General features: G+C 36.1%; 1 pseudogene; it reads left to right on the top strand.

The window, feature by feature from the left end:
• The window catches only part of LOC139046540 (tigger transposable element-derived protein 1-like), a 190439-nt pseudogene that overhangs the window by 75806 nt on the left and 89998 nt on the right, over positions 1-24635 (top strand).

The following is a 24635-nucleotide window of genomic DNA, read 5'->3' as shown; positions in this document are numbered from 1 at the left end:
AATCATAGGATTTTCAAAGTGGAGGGAAGGAAATTAAGCAGGTGTATTAACTCTTTCTGGACCAGATAGGCACAACTGTCCTGCAAGGTGGAATGGAATTCTGAGTTCCTGCCAGGGAGTAAATTAAGCACTTTGAGACTCTTCATTTAATGATCTCATGAATCCTCATAATATTCCTTATGAGGGAGATGACAAGTTGTATTAGCCCCATTTGTATTACGAGAAAAATGAGGCCTGAAGTTGTTGCAAAATCTCAATACAAAGATTGAGAGATGTGTTTCTACTGCAGTGTGGTCTACAGTATTATATCATGCACATGTGTTAGAATTACTTCATGCAAATAGAATTACATTTGGGGCCTCTTCAAATTGAATTTATGTCTTTTTGCTTTGTATTTTATATCTTTTTATATATCAATAAGCACCATGTCCCCAAAGCCTTTTCCAAGACTTGTATTTTGCATTTGTCTGAGTACAGAGGCTTTCCCATTTGTGGAAATAGCCACGTTAAAATCTCCCAAGAGACAGCCCATCCTCATAGAAGATCAAACATTTTAGTCCTGAGCACTACTCAGCCTTCCTTTAAAACATCAATACTGCAAGGGGTAATGGAACCATCATTTAAGTAGCTCTGTAAGCAGGAGTGATACTATCATTTATAGACTGTTGTGAGAAAACATTTCTTTAGCTGTCCAGAAACAAGGAAAGGAAACTTGGCCGTGGAAAGTTTGCCTGTGTAGTTCTACTTAGCAAAACATGGAGAAATGAAGAAACAATGCTGTGATTAAGTGGAAAAAATATTGAACAGGAACAATTTCATCTTGAATTGCCATGCCATCTGCTTTCAGATAATGATACAGTCCCTATGGTCTTTTTATTCTCTTTTCTGAAGGTAAATGTTCTAGTGAAGTCTCTCTTAGGTCATGGAGAAGTCATATAAAATGTTAGGACTTATCAGATTTTGTTTATATAATCTCATCTTTGTCATTTTTGAGAAAATAGCTGGGATAAACAATTTTAGGTGAGCTTTATTTGCATATTTGCCATTATTTATAACAGCAGATTATAAAATGAAATTTGGTATGAGTTTGATGTTCTATGCATTCATATCTTTGTAAGAAGAGATGAGTGACATACTGAAAATTTTGGAATGGAGAGTGTCACCGAAGTATATATATCATTTGCTTTGTCCAAATGGATAGTTAGTCTCTTCCCATTGTCCCACTGAGACCACCATTAGTCTAAAAGACGCTGCAAGTATAATATTACCTAGTGTGGTATATTCTTGCTTCTAATCACATTCCTAGAGAGAGCTCTTTAGTTTCTATAAGAGACATGCCTTTCAAAAGTTAAGAAACTATAGAGTAGCCAGGAAAAGAATTAACAATGGACCTAGTGTCATACACAGTGAGAACTACAGGAGAAAGAATGAAACAGAGATATTTGTAACGTATACGTAAAATAATTAAATTGGTGTGAAGTATTACACAATAGTGATTACTTTGGGAAAGGATGAAGCAGAAGTGAGGTGATAATTAAGGAGACATTAACTTACTTGCTAATGTACCTATTCTTTAGAATAAAACTGAAAGCCAATACAAATAGGTAATAGAGGTTAATCCTTGAGTGTGGTAATATGAATATTAGTTTTTGTTACAATAATATTTTAATGCTTTAAATAATGCTTTTCTAATGCTTTAAATAATTATAATTTTTGTTACATAATATTCTGCGCTTTTCTCTGTTTTCAGAAATTTATTAACAAGTAAATTTAAAGAATAAATTTTTGAGAGGAAGTCGTGAACATATATTAAGAACTTGGTTTGAATTATGATTTTGAATCCTGGCTAATACATTTTCTGTCTGTGACTATGAGAAACTTCTTAATTCATTGTGCCTCAGCTCTCTTACCCGTTAAGTGGTAGAAATAAATATAACTCAGTGTTGCTGCAAAGATTCCATGAAAAAATGTCTAGAAAGCATTTTTCACTATACCTGTCACTTACCAAGTTCTCATTAAATTATTTGTATTGTTGTTATAAATCAGAGGTACTATGTTTTTTAAATATTTAGAAATTTTTCGTGTACTGATTCAATAATCTGTTACAATGTATACTTCCAGGAAGATGTATGCCTAATAATTCTCAGGTGTTATTCATCTTAAATTCAATGGACTTTTTATCTAGGTATGTGAGGTTTTGTGCTTTCATGAGTATGTAATATAAATTATGAGTAATTTAACACTGAATATGCAAGTATTGTGTAGAAAATAAAAGATTCTGAGCAAGAAAAATGATTAATTTCGATCTTGAAGTATTTAAGAAAAAGATACAAATGTGCATTTATATAGAGCTAGAAGATAATTTATGGAAGAAAATGACAGAGGATGGAGAAAAAGACCCAACTTACTTGGTATTTGTGGTCAATGTACTCTAAAGAATAACAGTTCAAATTGGATTAGAAACTTTGGGATTTATGAGGTATTTTTCCCCTCTAAATTCTTTCTATTTATTTTATGTTATTTTCCTTACTCCTTGGTTTTAATCATTTATTCTTTAGAGGCTTTAGTCTTCTTTTTTCTGTTATAAATTTCCAGAGAAATGAGATAAGTGGTGGAGTAGCAGACTCAAGATAATTCTTTTCTTCTTTTTATTTTTATTTATATTTTAAAATATCTGAAATAGAAAAATTGTTTCTTTCTCTGTTATAAGAAGTGTATAATAAAACAGTATTTATTTCCATACACAAGTATACAAATATGATCTCACTACAAGATATGATAAAAGAGCTAGTTATGTGCACTCTATTTCTGACAGCTACAAATGCAGATTGATACAGGCAAATTATTAATGATTCAAATGCCACAAGTGGCATTGCCATTGGGGATGTGATTTTCTGGAATCATGAGCAACACTTTGAAGAGTTTCAAACTAAATACATATAGTCCTTTCTGGATTTGCAGTTTTTGCATTCCTGGAAAATTCAGTGTATATAAAATTTATAAAACAGATATTTTGTATTTATGTGAAAAATGGTTATATTCCAGTTTCAGATGATTAAAAACAGGGTTTTAAACTAAATAAATGTTATGTGACATTAGAATGTTATGTGGGATGAAAGAAAATTCTTTATTGTGTAGCACTATCTCATGCAGACCATTCTCTCCTAAGTGCCAAGTGTCCCCCAAACACTATGACAACAAAAATATCTACACAAATTGCTACAACACACCCTAGAACCCATTGAAAAGCAATTCTCCAGGGAATACTTATGCTAAAGAACCATCTATGTTAAAACACCCTAATGGGGAGGTGGGGGGTGGGCAGAAAGGGTGAAGTGGTGCACCTATAATATGACTGACAAATAATAATGTACAACTGAATTTTGACAAGGTTGTAAACTATCATAACCTCAATAGAAAGTAAAATAGAAAAAAAAGGGGACAAAAAAAAAATACCCTGATAGGTCTATAAGAAAACATTAATGCTTTCCATGGGTGTCTGTAGAAGGCTTTCACAATACTATAATTTTATTAATTTTTTTCTACATTTTCATAAATTACCATAACTTACTTAGGTGATAGGATGTCTTCTGTGCAAATAAATAGGGACAACAATAAGAACAATAATACCCTTCTCATGAAATTTACTTAAGTACTTTTCAAAAATCAATCGTTTTTTTCTGTAGCATAAAAAATGCAATTTGGGATTTCAACTGTCTATCATTTTTTTTAATATTATAGCTTCTTCAGTCATAGCAGCATGACTTTTCTATATATCTTTCTCATTTTTACAGGTAGTGTCTTTTATAATATGCTCCTTTCCTAGGACGCAAAGTTAAATGAGAGTTAAATAGAGCCTCATATTCACCATCATGAACCACAAAGTATAATTTGCTCTGTATTCCATTATTATTGCAGAGATAGGTTTTTAAAAGAATTTATGTTTCAGCCAAGAGGTGATTTATGAATACTCACAGAAAGGCAATAATACAGTGGCATAGCCTCCAAGGGAAGTGAGAGTTTGACAGTATCCCTCAGAGCCATGTCAGCAGACTGACAAAAGGGGCTATCATGATGCAGACAGTTGGGAAGAGAATGGATAGGGAAGACGTGGAGGTAGTGTTAGATCATACCAATTATTAGAGGAAAAGCTGAAAGTAAAAGGATGGCAAGAAAGCAGATAATAGCTTGCCAAATAACTGTTTTGATTTATGTAATTTATTTTTTGCTGAAAGCTACTCATTTTTATAGGTTAGCCTTCTCTGGAGATGTTAAAAATTGCAATATCAGTCTGACCAAGGGCAAAAATAAAAAACAAGAGGTACAATTAACAATATTGCAAATTATATTTATCTTTTATATACATTAATATTTCATCTCTGGAAAGATCAGGTTTGAAAATCTAAAGTCAACCAGTTCAGAAAGTCCCAGACTTATGGTGGTTTGACTCACAATTTTTTGACTTTTTGATGGTGCAACAGCAATATATATTCAGTAGAAACTGTACTTCAAATTTCTTTTACAATTTTTTTCAGATGTACCTTGTATTTCGAATTCTGTGTACATTACATCATGTTCACCACCTGGAAACTAATTATAGTCCATCCCCTAACATGTGAGCCTAATCACCCCTTTTGCCCTCCCCCTTCCCCCCTTCCCCAGTGGTAACCACCATTCCAATCCCAATGCTATTTTTTTTCGTTGTTTGTATCTTCTACTTATGATTAAGATCATATGGTATTTGACTTTCTCCCTCTGACTTATTTCACTCAGCATACTATCCTCAAGGTCCATCCATGTAGTCACAAATGGCCAGATTTCGTCATTTCTTATGGCTAAGTAGTAGTCCATCGTGTATAAATATCACATCTTCTAAAAAGCTTCTGCACAGCAAAGGAAACCATCAACAAAACGAAAAGACAACCTAACAATTGGGAGAAGATATTTGCAAACCATATTTCAGATAAGGAGTTAATATCCAAAATATACAAAGAACTCATACAGCTCAACAACAAAAAAGCTAACAATCCAATTAGAAAATGGGTAAAAGATCTGAACAGAGATTTCTGCAAAGAAGATATACGGATGGCCAACAGGCATATGAAAAGATGCTCAACATCATTAGCTATCAGGGAAATGCAAATCAAAACTACAATGAGGTATTACCTCACTCCGGTCAGAATGGCTATAATTAACAAGACAGGAAACAACAAACGTTGGAGAGGGTGTGGAGAGAAGGGAACCCTTGTTCACGGCTGGTGGCAGTGCAAACTGGTGCAGCCACTATAGAAAGCAGTTTGGAGTATCTTCAGAAAATTACGGATAGATCTACCATATGATCCAGCTATTCCACTGCTGGGTATTTATCCAAAGAACTTGAAAACACAAAGGCATAAAGATACTTGCACCGCTACGTTCATTGCAGCATTATACACAATAGCCAAGACAGGGAAGCAACCTATGTGCCCATCAAGGGACGAATGGATAAAGAAGATGTGGTATTTGTACTTCAAATTTTGAATTTTGATTTTTTCCTAGGCTAGTGATATTTGGGACGATACTCTCTCAAGACTCTGGGCAGGGGTAGGGAGGTGCAGCTGCCAGTCAGCAGGTGACCACGAGGGTGAAGAACTGATCCATTTACAACCTTTCTTCCCCCATGCAACCATTGTGTTTTTCACTTTCAGTGCAGTATTCAATAAATTACATGAGACATTTAACACTATGTTATAAAATAGGCTTTGTGTTAGATGATTTTGCCCTAGTGTAGGCTTATGTAAGTGTTCCAAACACATTAACTAGGCTAGGCTAAGCTATCATGTTCTGTAGGTGCAGTGTATTAAGTACATTTCGACTTACAATATTTTCAACTTATGATGGGTTAGGTTTATCAGAACATAACCCCATCCTGAGTCACAGAAGATCTGTATTTTAATATTACAGATTAAATCTTTTGCTCAATCTTCAAAAGAGGAAAGAAAACATCAAAAGTCTTCTTTATATTAACAGTTTTTTAAAAATAAAAATATATCTCATTTATAAAAAATAATTTCTCAGACTACATAATTCATTTTATCTCCTCGTACCTACACACAGAGGCAGAACATTAATATATTTAGACCTTTTGATTGGAGACTTAACATTTACACTGGCATAAAACATTAATACTATCAGCCAAGCATGAAAATTCCAAATTAACAGAAACTAATACTGCTATTCAAGTAAAGTGGGAGTTAGTGTGAGAAATGGAAGATTCTATAAAACATAGGTTAGCAGGATATTAAAAATCTATATTTAAGCTTTATTCTTCATACATGGTTCGACAAGACATTAATCTACCTACTACCTCTGCTTTAATTATATGCCTTCTTTCTATGAATTTAATATTAGTATCTGATGATGGTTCCAGGCTCTGGATCCAGACTGCTTGGCTTCAAATCTGGCTCTGTTGAGTAACACTGGGCAAGTTCCCCCCGAATTTATGTGCTCTAGTTTCCCCATCTTTAAATGGGCTAATTATTGTGCTGCCCTTCTGGAGATGATGTCTCTGACACATGGCAAGCACTCAGTGAATGTGGACAATTTGTATTGTTTGTTTTTTTAGGTTTTTTTTTTTTTTTCTTGAGAAAGATTAGCCCTGAGCTAACATCTGTCGCCAGTCTTCATCCACTTTGTATGTGGGTTGCCGCCACAGCCTGGCCACTAAGAAGCTGTGTAGGTCCACACCCAGAACCGAACCTGGGCCGCCAAAGCAGAGCATGCCAAACTTAACCACTAGGCCAAGGGGCCAGCCCGTTTTTTTTTTTTTAACAAACAATTTAATTGAAAAGCTAAAATTAATTAATGGTAATCTACAAAAGTACATAAAAAGGTAATTGTATAGGTAGAAAACTACTTATCATATTAGTGAATTAAAATATTGTGGTTTGTTTAATAGTAAATAAATAAGTAAAACAAATATTTTTAGTTTCCTCCTAAATTGATGGCCACTGTCATTTTGCTGTATTTAAGCACTTTTATTTCTTTTTATAAACCAACTTCAGCAAATTTAGTCAGCAACAACCTAAATAGGAACTTTTTGTGAAAGTTAGGCACCTTCAATATCATATGTATTATTTATATTCACTCTACATACTTGAAATCTATCTATTTGAATTTTTATTGTAATTCTTTCTATCTCTGTGCACTCTTAGAAAAATAACGAATGGCCCGAATACCTCGCTCTCAAACTTTAGTTTGCTGTGATGAAATCACTCCTGAGTCAAGCATCCAGGCCACAGGAAGGGAAAGCACTAATGAAAATTAGCATTCCAAAAGAATCTTCTGCAGCTGTCATCATAAAGAGAAACTGATTAGTGGTTTGGACTGTGCTAACTCTGTAAATTATCAAACAAAATAGTGCAGAAGCATCCATTTACGTATATGAAAATTGCAATTTGAGCATCACACTTAGAGCACATTAATCAACTTCATTCTTTGTTTTTACGGGTAATGAGGCTTTGCAGAAAGGTAAACAGCTAGCTAAATAAAGTCGCTTTGGCAAAATGGATTAAATATATTCATACTTTAAAAAAAAAAAAGAAACATGCTAAGAGGTGTTTAAATGAAGAAAGCATCCCCTTGGTCATTTATTTCTATTTTTAGTTCCTACTAGGACATTTCCCTCTTCTGGGAAAAATGTCCTAATTTACTGTCTTTTATGCATTTTAGTTTCTTTCACAGTCAACCTGTCTTAAATGTTAAATGTGGGAGTTTTAGTAGCTGATTAATATATTCTACCACCTTTTATTTAATATCTAAGTATAGATCCTTAATTAAACTGTGTTGGTTCTTAAAAGCCACACAGACGTCACATAATTTGTTGTAGGGCTATAGCAGTAACTATTTCCTGTGATGGAAATAGAAGGACCGTTTCCTAATAACGTTTTCTGTTTCACATGTAATAATTTGTATAAAGGAAAACTTCTCTCATGAGAATTGTATTTCTAGAAAATGAAACCAACATTGAATATGGCTAAGTTTACAATTCTGGTAATCTATGGGAAAATTGATTAGGAAGACAAACAAACCAAACATTCACATAATGAAAGAATCATTATTTCTCTAAATATTTACTGAATACCTAACGTGCACTAGGTACTGGAGATAGAGCAGTGGAAAACATTTAAGTGACTGACAAATGTTTTAATTAATGGCACTTACTTGTCAAGACCAATGATGGAAAACCATTGAAGAAGTGAGAACAGTGAAAGTGTTAGAAAATAGAGGATTATATTTCAAATACAAAAGCAATTTGTAATGTACCTATGCATTAACTATTTTTTATCTCGGTAAAATTCCTTATAGTAGATTAGAGGGCAAGTCTTCAACATTTCTTTCTCGTGTGGCTGTTGTGTACATTCTATCATGAAGAATACTCGAGGGTTCTTTGTTTTCAATTGTGCCTAAAGCTTTATAATTATAAGCCCTTAATAGTTATTATTACTTAAATAAATTCTTCTAGATCAAATTCTGTCAACTCTTCACTCTGTGATTTTCAAGTATCCTCCTTCTTTTACCACTTTAAAAAAATTCCAGAAAATCAAGAATTGACACATATATATTTTGTATAAGACAATATTTTTCTAGTGTTTGCTTTCATATGAAGTAATGTTTCTCTCTACATAAAGTATTCCAGAATACATGAAAGATAAGATAAAATTAAAGTTAACAATTCTGGTCATCTGAATTAGAGAAACTGAATTGCATTCTGTTAGATAAAGGGAAATTATATTTAGAGGACAGAAAATAATCTTAATTGTTGGAGAAGTAAATTGACCCCTTTATGGATGACCAGTTACCTTATTTAAAACTGTGGGATATAAATTTCATATTCTTCATGCTTGATCATTTTTAGTTTGATGTATAAAGCAATTTTGATATTAATCATAGTAAATCTGTGCATTAACCATAGCCACCATGCTTGCAGACTCCAAGGAAAAAAAGGCAGGCTGGCAATGCTTATGGTTATCCTCTTAACCCATAGTATTTTTTATCTGCAAAATTGCCATCAGTTTCATCAGCCAATCTCTACATGCACAGGCCCAGTATGGAATAATAAATAGGCACTTGACTATTTTACATCTTTTTGACTAATGATTTTCCCAGGAAAGGAAGCCTCTAAGACAAGTTTCACTCACTGGCATTAAGATCAACCAATTTTTAATATATTTTTCTTCAAAGAGCTTCTATCTTCAAAATGATTTGAAAATATTTTTTTCTGTCACATCGTTAATCAATGATGATTTAGCGAGCAACTTACATGTTATAGACTATGTTTAACTTGGTTTTCTAAAATTACACCTTGTTAGTGTCACAGCGAACAGATGACTTGATGACGGTTTCTTCCACATATGGAACATGTATGATCAACGTATGCATACATTTTCATGCAGCAAAAAGTGTTTTCAGGATGTCATTTTCATTATGCAGTTCTAGAAAATCTCTTTCATGTTTCGCTGTCTAACTTTACTTAATAATTCCTTTATACTATGTAATAGCATAATAAAACATGTATGTCATTTCTTTTGTATTTCTAGCATTAGGAATTAACGCTGGTGCTATAATTACAAAACAATGACTCTAAGAAATAGTGCTTTGGGGCTGGCCCACTGGCTGAGTCGTTAAGTTCTTACGCTCTGTTTTGGCAGCCCAGGGTTTCGCCAGTTCGGATCCTGGGCGCAGACAGGGTATGGCTCATCAAGCCATGCTGAGGTGGCATCCCACATGCCACAACTAGAAGGACCCATAACTAAAAATGCACAACTATTACTGGGGTGCTTTGGGAGAAAAAGGAAATATAAAATCTTAAAAAAAAAAAGAAATAGTGGTTCATAGAGCTATAAGGATATAGGAGATGGAGTTAATGAAAAGACAGTAATATGGGTACAGTGGCCTTCACTAGCTGTGTCTTTCTTCCTTTAGCAACTAAAGTGCATGAAATCTGGAAAATTAAAAATTAAATTTACCTTTGTGTAATGACTGAACACTCTTACAGGCCAGTTATGGCCCTAAATTGTAAATGTGGAGTTCTTATTATTTTGTGTATGCTTTTTCCCTTAGTGGTGAAGAATCATTTCTTGAAGTCTTTTGAAGTGTTTTCACCTCTACTATGATCATCCCTAGAAGTATACCCTCCCTCAAAAAACGAAAAAAAAACATATAAGGTCTGGCCCAGTGGCATAATGATTAAGTTCACGTGCCCCACTTTGGCAGTCCAGGGTCAGCGGATTCAGATTCTGGGAACAGACCTGCACACTGCTCACTAGACATGCTGTTGTGGCACCCCATATACAAAACTAGAGGAAGATTGGTACAGACGTTAGCTCAGGGCCACTCTTCCTCACCAAAAAAAAAAAAAAAAAAAGTTTTCAAGCCAGCCCTGAAGGCCTAGTGTTTAGTTAAGTTTTGGCACTCACTGCTTCAGCTGCCTGAGTTCATTTCCTGGTAAGAGAACCACACCATTCATCTGCCAGTTGCCGTGCTGTGGTGGCAGCTCACATAGAAGAACTAGAAGGACTTACAATTAAGATATCCAACCATGCACTGGAGCTTTTGGGAGGAAAAATTAGAAAAAACAAGGAAAAGGAAGATTGGCAACAGATAGCTCAGGGCAAATCTTTCCCTGCCAAAATAGAAAATATATATGTTTTCAATATTTAAGGTACTTCAACTCTGGCATTTTGAGTGAAACATAATGTAGAAAGTACTATCAATCTGTGGAATAACTTGAGTCCATTATGCTTTATAACGGTTGTTTTGGGTAGCCTTTTACAAACATTTACAATGCTGATATCTTTTTTTATAATTTATATTTCAGCTTTCTCAAGCGTTTGACCACTCATTTGTTTTGCTGGTTTGTTTGTTTCTTGGCTTTAGCATGAAAGATTTTTACCAGTGTACCACTGTTCATACATACCATGTTTTCTTTATGTATTCATTCATTGTTGGACACAGGTTATTTTCATGTCTTGGCTATTGCTGCTTCCAAAATTCTTTGTCTTCAACTTCTGAATTTATTATATTGTATCTCAGTGTAACCCTTTTTAGACCTATTTGGCATTCTTTGGGCCTCATGAATCTGGATGTCCATTTCTCTCCCCAGGTTTGAGAAGTTTTCAGCTATGATTGCTTTAAATATGCTTTCCAGGCCTTTCTCTCACTCTTCTCCTTCTAGGATTCCCACAATGTCAATATAGTAGTTTCTCTTTATTCGTGGTTTTGCTTTCCATGGTTTCAGTTACCCATGGTCAATCGTGGTCCAAAACTATTAAATAAAAAAATTCCAGGAATAAACAATTTATAAGTTTTAAGTTGCACACATTCTGAACGGTGTGATGAAATCTCACGTCATTCCTTTCCATCCCACATGGGACATGAATCATCCCTTTGTCCAGCAAATCTGTATGCTACCCACCCATCAGTCACTTAACAGCTGTCTGAGTTATCAGATCAACTGTCACAATGTTGTAGTGCTTGTGTTCAAGTAACCCTCATTTTACTTAATAATGTTCCCAAAGTGCAAGAGTTATGATGCTGACCATACGGATATGCCAAAGAGAAACTTTAAAAAGCTTCCTTTGAGTGAAAAGGTGAACGTTCTGGACATGAAAGAAAAAAATCATATACTGAGATTGCTAAGATCTACAGTAACTTTTATTACAATATAGTTCTATATTATTGTTAGTTATTGTTGATCTCTTACTGTGTCTAATTTATAAGTTGAACTTTATCATAGATATGTATGTATAGGAGAAAACCTAGTATATATAGGGTTTGGTACTATCTGTGCTTTCAGGCATCCACTGGGGGACTTGGAACACATCCCTCATGGATAGTGGGAGACTACTGTATTTGCTCTTTTAATGGTGGTCCATGAATCCTGCAGGCTTTCTCTTTTCTCTTTCACTCTTTTTCATTCTTTTTTTTTTGACTTCTCTGGCCGACTAATTTCAAATGCCCAGTTTCTATTTCACTGATTCTTTCTTTTGCTTGGTTGAGTTACTGTTGAAGCTCTTTATTGAATTCTTTACTTCAGTCATTTTGTTCTTCAACTCTAGGAGATTTTTTGTGTGTGGTTTCCATTTCTTTGTTGAACTTTTTGTTTTGTTCATGCATTGTTTTCCTAATTTCATTTAGTTGTCTGTTCTGTGTTCTTGTAGTTCACTAAACTACTTTAAGAGGATTATTCTGAATTCTTTGTTGCACGGTTCATGGATCTCCATTTCTTTAGGGTCAGTTATTAGAGCTTTGTTAGTTTTCTTTGGTGGTATCATGTTTACCTGATTTTTTGTGACTCTTGGTTCCTTATGTTGGTATCTGTACATTTGAGTAAGATGTCTCCTCTTCCAGATTTTACAAGTTTGCTTTGACAGAGACAGTTTGTCACCAGTCAGCTCAGCTTGGGCTTCTGGATGAGTCAGCATCCTTGGATAGGTGGAGCTTGCTATAGGGGTCAATTTTGAGGTAAGGTCACTACCCAAGCACTGGAGTCACAGGGGGATGCTGCTGACTGGGAGTTGTTGGATAGGACTGCTGGCTTGGTTCCTTGCTCAAGCAAGGCTGGAGGATGGGCTCCACAGTTGTCTGGATTCTCTGATCAGACTTCCTAGTTGGGCAGAACTGGATACTGTACTTAGCAGTAGATGGGGCTATGAATTAGATTCTCTTCCTGGGAAAGGTGGCGGAATAGGTCCCAAGGCCAGCATGGCTCATTGTTCGGAGACCCAGTCAAGCAAAACTGCACCCTGAATTCTCTGCCCAGATGGAGTCAGCAGCTTTGCTCTGCAAGAGGTCAGAGTGGCTAGCTGGGCTCTCTAATCAAGTGCTACTGTATAGGGGCTCTAGGATGGGCTATGCAGCTTCTTGGGTGCTATGGTTAGGTTTCCTGGTTGGGCAGCACAGAAAGCTTTATTCAACAGTGGGCAGGGCTATGAATCAGCATCCCGGTCCTGATAGGGCTGCAGACGAAGCACCAAGGCTGGCAAGGCTTGTTGTTTTCAGACCAAATCAGGTAGAACTGCATATAAGATCCCTGGCCAGGCAGGGCTGTCGGCTTGGCTCTGCGGATGGCCAGAGCTGCTGGCCAAGCTCTCTGCTAGAGAACTGCTGGGCTATCTAGTTTCCCAGGTGCTCTGTCCAGGTTTCCTGGTTGGGAGAGTTTCAGAGCAGCACTCAGCAATAGTCAGGGCTATGAATTATCTTCCTTGCCTGGGAAAGGCAGCAGAACAGGCTCCAAGGATGGAATGGTTCACTGTTTGGGGTCCTGTATCAGATAGAAGTATTTACCGAGTTTCCTGGTCAAATGGGCCCACTGTCTTTGCTCTGCAGACAGGTATTGCTGCTGGCCAGGCTCTTCACTGGAGTCCTTCTGCGCTTCCCAGGTGCTCCCACCAACCATCCTGGTTGGGTAGGACTGGGAGCTGTACTCAGCAGTAGGAAGGGCTATGAATTAGATTTTCTGCCCAAGCTGGTGGTGCCAGAACAGATTCCAAGGCCAGCAATGCTCACTGTTTGGAGTAGTGAACCAGGCAGAACTGTGCCATGAGTTCCCTAGCAAGATGGGGCCACTGTCTTGGCTCTGCAGGTGGGCACAGCATCTGATTGGGATTTCTACTTGGGCGCTTCTGCAAGTAGGAGCTCCATCTGCCAAGATCCAAGTGCTGGTTGTTGTAATCCCTGCCCATCTTCTCTCTCACAATCTGATCTCCAATAGTTAAACTCCATAGATTCCCCCCACAATTCCTTCGAGGCAAGACCTAAGTGGGCCTCCCAGGAGATGATCTTCAACACTGGGGGAACTGGACGTCCACCTCGGGGTCTCTTTTTGCCACTGGAGAAATCATAGGCCCAGGGGTCCCTCTCAGTGCGGTGCTATGCTGGCTTGGCAGAGGGGCATTGTGGTCAGTGTGCAACCTCTCTTCTTACCCTTCTAGTGCAGTCCTTCTCAGTCTCTATGGTCCAAGAGGGTGCTTCAGCCTTACCTCCATGTTCTAGAATTTTCACAATGATGTCTTGTCTACGTATAATTGCTAGTTGGTCTTCTTGTGAGGGAGACTGAAGTCAGGAACAACCTATATCACCATCATGATGACATCACTCCAGAACTTGCAGAATTTTAGTGGGATTGTACAGGTGTTAAATGCTCCTTCTGAGGTTCTCTTCCTTGACAGAAGGTGGCTCCACTGCTTCTTAGAGTTCTCAACAGTGGTACTATTGCCGGGGTTAAGCAATTTGGATTAGTGCTTTATTGATCTTAATCTGTTGATTTTATCTGCTTTTAGGTGGTAAGAAATATAGAGCATCATCTCTTTTTTGGTTGGTTTCTGTGGGTGTCTTGGTCATTTTTTTTTACTAGGTATAAAACGACTGACATTTCCTTCATGGACAGCATAACTCATTTATTTAATGGCTATAACTGATTCGAAACATAGTCATTGCCAATTATTCAGACCTTACATCACTGGATGTAAGGCTTGATCCAGCGGGCTTGTTAAAGTTCATGTTACACCTCTAAGCTAACTTTAACTCAAGTGTTCATCAAAAATAAAGACTTACCTGCTTGAGCTAGGGATTCTCTTTACCACTCATAAGTTGAAGTCAGCTACAGCAGGTCTCCTTACGTCTTCCCTGCTGAAATATGTCTCCACAGGTAGTCTCCTTCTGAGCTACAAGGCACCTGCTTGGAGAAACTCCTCCATGCCTGCTGATATTGGCTCCAGGTTTAAGCCGGAACTGAAGATGTGTTTGTTGCCATTGCCACTTATCTGATTTTAACTAATTAACTCAGCAGGAGAGAGAACTTTTTTAAGTTTAATGTTATTGCAGAGCACCTTGAGATACCACAGCATGACAAGATGACATAAAAGTTAGTGTGTGTACGCCTCCACCTTCTCTTGGAGTTAGGCACCCTGGTGGTTTAGACAAATGCATTGGTTGTTCAAATGGAAACTCGATACTAAAAGTCATGGGGAGAAAAAAGGCTGAATTCTAATTTGATGTTTCCAGTCTGTTAGGAACATAAAGAAATGGGGGAATCATTTATAATTCCTATGGATCCTTGCAATCACATAGAAACTACTGAGATGTGGAATAGATTCCTGGGACAAGTGCTTAATGACATTAGTGTTTCTATTCCAAGTCCTCTATTTTTATATAAACTATGGTGTACTATTTTTAGCTAACATTTGAATAAGACAAATATTTTAAAAACTTCTTTCACATCAATTATTTTTAAATCCCTTGTAACTGTTCTATTACTATTCTCTGTGACAAAAATATACAGAATTCTAAAAATTGAATAAAATTATCCAACTATATAGAAATTAGAAAAATAATCAGTATTGACATTCAAACTTAGACACTCCTTTAAATCATGCTGCTTATATGATTATTTTAACAATTTAAAATTGTGTAATTTTTCTAATAAGTGAACGGTCTATGAAACAAATACTATGTCTATAAACACTGCTCTATCCTATGTCTTGGCTGGAATATTTTGAGGGGGCAGCTTAAAATATAAATTAAATTAAAGCAAATATGTATCACTTGTTTCTCTGTTTTGTAAAGAGAATTAGAATATGTATTTAAGCGCTTACAACATGTATCGAATATTGGTAGCAAAGGGAATTTGTTTGGCATCATAGTATACTTATATTTAGTATACTTAAGATTTCAAAGATGGGTGTATATTTAGAAGAACTTTGTTAAAAGGAGATGTCTTGGTGAATTATGGTAGTGTTTTGGGAAGTATATTACAAATAAATATGTAACAACTAATTTGCTTACTGTGTATATATAAAATCAAATGGAACAGGGCCAGTTTATTTACCTTTCCTATGTCTAGAGATGGGAAGTTTAAAAAAAAAATATCTCAAGGGCAAGTTTTATATGAAGTACTTGATGAAAGTCCTTGTAAGCCATTCACTTCCTAATTTGTTTATTTGTTTGTTAATTCACTTACCATATTCAATATGTATTGAGTATGCCTACTATGTTAAGTGTATTGTCATAGGCTTTTAGGTACAGACGAGCCTCTATCCCAACAGAATTCAGAATAAAAGGTGATAAATATGAAACATTTAATCAAATGAAATTAATAAATACACATCACAAAGATCTAAAGAAAAATAAATGAACAACGAGAAGGCAAAAAATCTGAAGGAGAATAAATGAAAAAATGGTTTACTAGAGAATAATGTGTGGTGGTTGCTCAGGGTGGCCACAGATACTCATGCTTAGAAGATGGTATTTAATTTGAGCTCTGAAGATTGAGAAGGCAAGGGCAAAGAAAGAGCAACTGCAAAAGTCTAAGCATGAAGGAAGTTGGTATGTGTAAGAAACAAAGAAAACCAGTGGGGCTGGAGAGAGATTGGCACAAAGTGAATCTGTAGATATAAACAGGGAATCAGATTGAATACAGAATTCTAGAGCATGGGAAGTACTAGGAGTTTGACCATATGTTTAATGAGAAAGCGTTGAAGGGAAATTAAGGAAAGCCTTATAAATAAGTGAATGAATAAACAAATAAACCAACCAATCAACCAACTTCTGCTATTGATAGAGAATGGATTATGTCTTACAAGGACAGAAGTAGGCCAATCAAGAAAAAAAGTATGGAGACCAGTTAAAAGACTTCTAATAGTCCTGATAGATGGTAGCTTGAATAAAGTTGGTGTAAGTTTGGCTATGCAAAAGTGAACAGATTTTACACTAGGTCATTATCTTCAGGAAATTCAAAATCTGAAAAAAGAGCAACAACCTTTTTCTCTAATCATGTAATTTAAATTTGAAAATTTGAAAAGATTTTAGGTTGTAAGGAGCAATCAGACACAAACAGGAATTAAGAAACTAAGAAAAACCGCAACTACAGCTCAGGGTAAAGTATCACGTAAAAAGAAAATAACAAGACATAAAAAGTAAATAATTATGAGAGAATGTGTAGACCGATGTAAAATATGAAGGCGTTTGAGAAAATGAATGGACTAGGGACTGTTTCAAATGGGAATATTTTCTTAGTTTTTGGCTTGAATTGTAAGTATAGAAACAGAAAGTTGTAATTTTGATATTGAAGAAGAATAGAACCCAAAACTCTGGTGCAGGAAGGAACATGTAGGTAAAATGTGGACAGAAGCTAACATAGAACAGATGTTAAAACCAAGAGAGTGTAGAGCTAATTAAAAGACAGTCTCTGGTTGGTGTTTAAGCTAGCTGGAGGGTAGTTTACGAAAAGGAGGGATGAGTGTAGTTAAAACGGAAATTTTAAACATGGTATATAAGTTGGAAGCAAGTATAACCAGAAGAATGTCTAAGATGACATTTTTTTAAGACTTTTTTTAGAGCAGTTTTAGATTCACAGAAAAATTGAGAGAAAGGTATAGGGATTTCCCATATATTCCACACGCCCACACATGCACAGCCTCTCCCATTATCAACCTCCCCCACCAGAGTGGTACATTTGTTACAACTGATGAACCTACATTGACACATCATAATTGCTCAAAGTTCATAGTTTACATTAGGATTTATTGCTGGTGTTATACATTCTATGAGTTTGCATAAATGAATAATGACATGTGTTCATCATTACAGTCCTATACAGAGTATTTTCAATGCCCTAAAATTCTCTGTGCTGCACCTATGCATCCTCTGCCCCCAACTCCTGGCAACCACCCCTTTTTCCTGTCTTGTTTTTTTTGCCTTTCCCAGAATGTCATATAGGTGGAATGATACAGTATGTAGCCTTTTCGTATTGTCTTCTTTCACTTAGTAATATGCATTTAAGTTTCTTCCATGTCTTTTCATGGCTTGATAGCTCATTTCTTTTCAGAGCTGAATAATATTCCATGGTCTGCATATACCACAGATTATGTATCCATTCGCCTACTGAAGGGCATTTGGTTGCTTCCAGGTTTTGGAAATTATGAGTAGAGCTGTTATAAATGCTCATTGGTAGGTTTTGTGTGGACATGAGTTGTCAACTCCTTTGGTTAAATACCAAGGACCACAATTGCTGGGTAGTACGGTAGGAGTATGTTTCATTTTGTTCTAGGATAACATGTTGTGGATAACTAATCAAAGAGAAGTAGATCACTGTATGGGGAAAATCAAGATTTGAATGTCACACGGAAACCAAATTCAGATTGATATGCTTTTCTTTTGTATCATAGAAAGATGTACATAGAAAGTATACATCCTACTGTATGTATACATACATACAGTAGGAATGTCTTTAGTAGGAATGTCTTTTAGTCCCTAATTTGATTTCTCTAGAGTTAAATATTGATGATTTTAGAGCCATTAAGGATTTTACCTGGATATACATTTCAATTTGTTGCTCATGGAATTAAAATTTCATAAACACAATCACTTACCCAATATTTTTCTGAATGATTTTGATTTTTATATGAACAAGTTAGAAGGCACATTTCAATATATGTATTAGATTGTTGGACTTTTTACTGAGAATCTTCATTTTCAAGATTAAAAAATAAGCTATGTACAGATTAACTGATGCTTTATCAAATTTAAAAATTTCCTGCTTGATTAAAATGTAGATAGTAAAGCTTCCTTTAAAAAAGTTGCTTATATAATATAAGGCATATTTGTATTCATGGCTAAGACATTCTAAAAGTCAGTGGTTGATTTATTTTCTAGTCTTCAAGATCTAAGAGAGCTGCCAAGATGTCACTGTGAAGGAGAAAGAAAAAACATATTGTCAGTGATTGGGCAATGTTTGCGGGAAATTTCCCCTATAAGGTTATAAAAATTCTTAGGGATACTCAGGCAATAATAGCTATATAATCCTTTACTATCAGTAGGATGTAAATAGCCAATCCTGTTCAATGGCTTTTCAGTGGGTGAAATGTCAAATAAGTGATTATGTCCAAAGTAGTTAATTTAATTTGATCACTCTAAAGATGGTGAAAACAGTCCACTCATTTTGGTCATCTTCATGACTAAATTAACTATCAGCACTTAACAGCTATTATCTATCACTTGCTGAATGCTCAAAATATCCCTAATGAAGACAATTCTAAAGTAAATAATTTACTCCAAGAACTAAGAAACTAAGTGAAGATCTGATGAATGAGTAGATTTATCCAGATAAAAAGGTTTCTTGTCAAATAGAACAGAATAGTTCATAAAGCCCCAGAGCAAAGAGGTAGCATATTAGAGAAATTGAGGGAAATGCATTTTGGATAAAGTTTGAATTGAGATGTGAGGGATATATATTTTACGAAGAGAAGCTAAAGACATAGGAGTTAGATATAGTTAGTATTAGTTTCCTATTGTTGCATAACAAGTTACCACAAATTTAGTGGCTGAAAACAATACCCATTTTCTATCTCACAGTATCCATGGGTCAGTAAGTCCAGGTACAGCTTAACTAGGTCATCTGCTCAGGATCTTTCCAGGCTGAAATTAAAGCATCGGCCAGGGCTGTGTTATCATCTGGGGTTCATCTAAGCTCCTTCAAGTTGTTGGCAGAATTCCCTTCCTTGGAATCATGAAATTGAGGTCCAAAGTTTTTTTGCTGCCTATAAGTCAGGATTTGCTCTCAGCTCCTAGAAGCCACTCTTGGCTCCTAGCCATGTGGTATTCTCACAGCGTGGGAGCTTACTTCTTCAAAGTCAGCAGGCAAATCTTTCTCCAGTCAGCCATGGAGTCTTGCATAACATAATGCAGTCATAGCAGTTAGCACACTGCCACCTTTCTCATATAATGTGGCCTAATCAAGGGAGCTTCTATATTCACAATATCTGTCCATGTTGAAGGGGAGAGTATTAGATAAAGCCCTCCATGGGGTTGGAAACTTGGAGTCCATCTTAAAAATTATGGCTTCCATACATTACAAGAGGCATTAACTAGTCTGAGCTTCTTGGATAAACTGGAAAATTATTAAAGATTTTCAGACAAGGAGGTGGGATGATGATATTTATTCAGAAATATCTCATCGACCGCTATGTATAAAACTGGCTGCAGTGCAACAAGACAAAGCAATGACGCCAGGTAGAAGCCTACTCCAACTGTGAGATGATGGTTTGGCTCAGGCTAGGGTGATACTAGACAGAATAAAGAAAATCGTACCAATATCAGAAGCAGTTATCTGTAGAATTTTTTAAAAAAGGGCATTTATTGGTTTGAGGAAAAATAAATTAAGGGGAAATTAATAACCAAGGATGTGCCCAGGTTTCTGGCTTGGGTATTGGAACGTTGGAAGACAAGAGAGGAATAGAGAGAAGTATCATGAATACAGGCTTTAAAAATATATATATTTATTTTTATTGAAATTTACATGCTAGATAAGTGTTGGGTTATTCTGAACAATTTGGCTTTTTAGAAGTTGCTTGCTTTTTTTCCCCTCAGTGCCCTTTATTTCTTCATGTGGACTCAAGTTGTCATCTGGTGTCATTTCCTTTAAGCCTAAAGGAGGCGGTAGCCTGGTGACATAGTGGTTAAGTTCGAATGCTCTGCTTCAGTGGCCTGGGGTTCATACGTTCGAATCCCAGCTGTGGACCTAGCACAGCTCATTAGGACATGCTATGGCAGCATCCCACATAAAGTAGAGGGAGATTATCACAGATGTTGGCTCAGAGACAATCTTCCTCAAGCAAAAAGAGGAAGATGGGCAACAGGTGTTAGCTCAGGACCAATCTTCTTCACAACAAGAGAAAAAAAAATTGAGGGCCAGCCCAGTGTCATAGCAGTTAAGTTCATGCACTCTGCTTTGGTGACCTGGGGTTTGCTGGTTCAGATCCTGGATGGGGACCATGTTGTGGCAGGTGTCCCACATATAAAATAGAGGAAGATGGGCACAAATGTTAGCTCAGGGCCAATCTTCCTCAGCAAAAAGAGGAATATTTGCAGCAAATGTTAGCTCAGGGCTAATCGTCCTCAAAAAAAAAAAAAAAAAGGGCACGCCTAAAGGAGTAGGAGTTTCTTTACCTTAAGGTAGGTCTGCTAGTATCAAATTCTCTCAGTCTTTTATTATTTTTAGACACTTCATTGTGGTATTGTTGAGCTACAAAAAGCTGTGCATATTTACTGTATACAACTTGATGAGTTTGGATATAAGTACACACTTGTGAAACCATCACCACAATCCATGGCATAAAAATATCGATCTTTATTTACATTGGGATGTCATTATTTTGTATAATTTTGAGGGAAAATTTGATGGATATAGAATTCTTGGTTGACAGGTTTTTTTCTGCATCACTTTGAATGGGCAATCTGACTGCCTTTTGGCCTCCATTGTTCCTCATGTAAAATTAGCTGTTAGTTGTATTGGTGTTCCGCAGTACTAGATGAGCCATTTTTCACTCTCAGTCTCCAAGATTTCCTCTCTGCCTTTGTGTTTTAAAAGTTTCACTACGATATTTGGAGATGTGGATATCTTTTTGTCTATCCTACTTTGAATTCATTTAACTGATTGGGTGTGTATACAGGCATGCCTCAAAGATGCTGTGAGTTCAGTTTCAGACCATCGCAATGAAGCAGATATTGCAATACAAGGAGTCACACAAATTTTTTGGTTTCTCAGTGCATATAAAAGTTATGCTTATACTACATTGTAGTCTATTAAGTATGCAACAGCATTATGTCTAAAAAAACAATCCACGTATCTTTTTTTTTCTTTTTGGTGGGGAAGATTGGCCCTGAGCTGACATCTGTTGCCAATCTTCCTCTTTTTTTCTTTCCTCCCCAAAGCCCCAGTATGTAGTTGTATATACTACTTGTAGGTCATTCTAGTTCTTCTATGTGGGATGCTGCCACAGCATGGCTTGAGCACAGTGCACAGGTCTGCACCTAGGATCCCACCTGGTGAACCCTGTGCTGCCAAAGTGGAGTGTGTGAACTTAACCATTTGGCCGCAGGGTCAGCCCTCTATACATCTTAATTTAAAAAAAACTTTATTGCTAAAAAATGCTAACCATCATCTGAGTCTTCAGTTATTTGTAATCTTTTTGCTGGTGGCTGGTCTTGTAAAAAATAGAATGCCTATAAAGTTCAACAAAACAAGCTAGGTCTGTATTAACAATATTTCGTCAAATGTGGGACGTTTTCAGTCATTATTTCTTCAGATAGATTTTCTCACCCTTTCTTTTCTTTCCTCCTGGTACTCCCTGTGTGCATGTTGCTATGTTTCGTAGTGTCTCACAAATTTCTGTGGCTATGCTTATTTTTCTTCATTACTTCAGATATTGTAATTTTTAGTGCTAGGATTTTTCTTTGCTTTTGTTTTTATAATATTTCTCTCTTTATTGATATTCACTATTTTATGAGTTGTTGTTGTCCCACTTTCCTTAATTTTTAAACTTGGTTTACTTTAGTTTTTTAAATATATTTATAATAGCTACTTTGAAGTTATTTTCTGTGAAGTCCAGAATTTGAGCTTCTTGGATACAGCCTATGACTTCTATGACTATGAATACGGCTCACTTTCCTTTAATACGTCTGATCATTTTCTGTTGAAAACTGGATATTTAGATAATATATTGTAGCAAATCTGTCTACTTATTCTTCTCCTAGTGGTTATGGTTGACGCTTTTGAGTGTTTTGTTGTTAGTTTGATAACTTGCCTGGCATAACCCTGTGGAATCTATTCCTCTGGCAATGTGCAGCTGCTGATGTCTCCATTCAGTTTTTTTTTTAATTCTTGTTTTTTTTTTATTTTTAACCCTGCAGTTCTAAGTGTCACTCTGTGCCAATATGACTTAGTGGTAAGACCAATTCTTCCCTAACTTTTACTTTCAACTAGACTCTCCCATGTCTGCTTTGCATGTCCAGAAGTCCTCATATTCAGCCACATATATGAGGATGGGAAGGTTCCTCTCCAGTCTCCACTGAGCATGTGTACATTCTTCCAGATGGACAAGCATATGTGGGACCTTATTATGGCTATCAATTTCCCAGATAACTCTGTTAAAATCTGGCGTGTCAGTTTTTCACTTGCCCTGTCTAAGATCAACTCTTCAGGCTAGTTGCATTGGCCTGTCTCATTTGTTCGCCATTAAGATCACTCTTGTTTATGACAACATCCATGGAAAAGAAGTTTTCCTTCTCTCCATTCTAAATCAAGTCAACTCCCTGTAGTAACAAATTTCAGTGTTCTTAACCAAGAGCCAATATTTTTCTTAAATAAATACTTCTCAATTTGTTGAATGACTTCAGTCAATTTTCAGTGTTCTAAAATGGTTGGTTTTGACAATTTGTCCAGTTTTACTTTCGTTTTTGTAAAGAGAATTTGTTGAACTCACCACTTCATCATTCCTGAAATTGGTAAATAAAGTTTTTAAAATGACTTTGAGGTACCATTGTAACACTCAAAATCCAAGCCCAGTGAAGTAGATATAGAAGTAGGGTATTCAAGGCTGAGCCAAATGTAAAGTTTAGTGCTCTTTAAAGTAAGATGAGTGGCTTAACTAAGTAAGAACCATGAGGAATATTAACATTTAGGGGGTGGATTAAGAAAGAGAAGCCTGTACAAGCAACTGAAAGAGGGAAGTCAGATTGTTAAAAGGAAATTCAGGAGTGGGCATTTTCCAGGTAACCAAGAGAATGTAGTTTTCTGTTGTAGCTGGGAAATCAACAGTATCAATACTGCAGAGTTGTCCGTAAATCAGTGAAAGACTGATACAATGCATTAGGATTCTTGTAGAGTCTCCAGTTGTGGAAGAGGTGTGGGAGAGTCGAAGAAGTGGAAATAAAATATATCAGCTTATCATGGAATTTGACTGAAAAGAGAAAAGAGCTAGAGATGGAGGGATCAATGGAGATTGCTAGTTTAGTTTTCAGAGAGGAGAGAAGGAAACATTAATCCTGATGGGAAGGAAAAACTATAGAATTAGGATTAATAACACAAAAAAGATCTCAACATCCTTTCTTTCTAACAAAGCAATTTTGATGTATCCTTCTTGTTCCTATTACTTATTCAGAGAAACAGACGTCTCTATACCCCGCAGAGCTCACAAACCCCAATGCTAGTGATCCAATTGATTTGTATGTTTTAGTAGCACCTACTCCATCACCTATCTCCCTTTTTAAAAGTATTTTCTGTCTTTATTTCTTCCACTTCCCATTGTGTTGTTTGGCTAATGATGCTATCACTTAAGAAAACAACAAAACTATACTTCCTCTCCAAAATGTATTGAGTAAAGTCCAAATTCCAGAGACAGCCATTCAATTACCTTTCTACTGTCTCATATAACTACTTTTCTAGCTTATCTTTCTCAATATCCACAGAGATGTTCTCAAACTAGGTAAAATGGACCCTTCACCCTCACTGGATAGCAAATATTTCTTCATCTTAACTCATCTTATTCCATCTGGCACACATGTCTTTTACTGCTCTTTCCACCATTTCCAATGACCACAATGGCACTACTTTCTCAGGATCTACCTCAGATGTGGTCTCCTTTATGAAATTTTCCATGCTCCTTCCTCACTCTTTTCACTGACAAAGCGAGAAGTAGTCTTATTTTTTTCTTAAATTCTTCAGCAAATTGGGAGCCCGATGTTATTTTTTAAATCTTTTTACATAGTGCTTCTGTGACACTTTTGGAGGTGCTTGTCTTTAAGCATTATTACCTCAT

Source organism: Equus asinus, chromosome 11, assembly GCF_041296235.1.
Source record: "Equus asinus isolate D_3611 breed Donkey chromosome 11, EquAss-T2T_v2, whole genome shotgun sequence".
Taxonomy (NCBI): Eukaryota; Metazoa; Chordata; class Mammalia; order Perissodactyla; family Equidae; genus Equus; species Equus asinus.
This window is presented reverse-complemented; position numbering and strand designations above follow the sequence as displayed.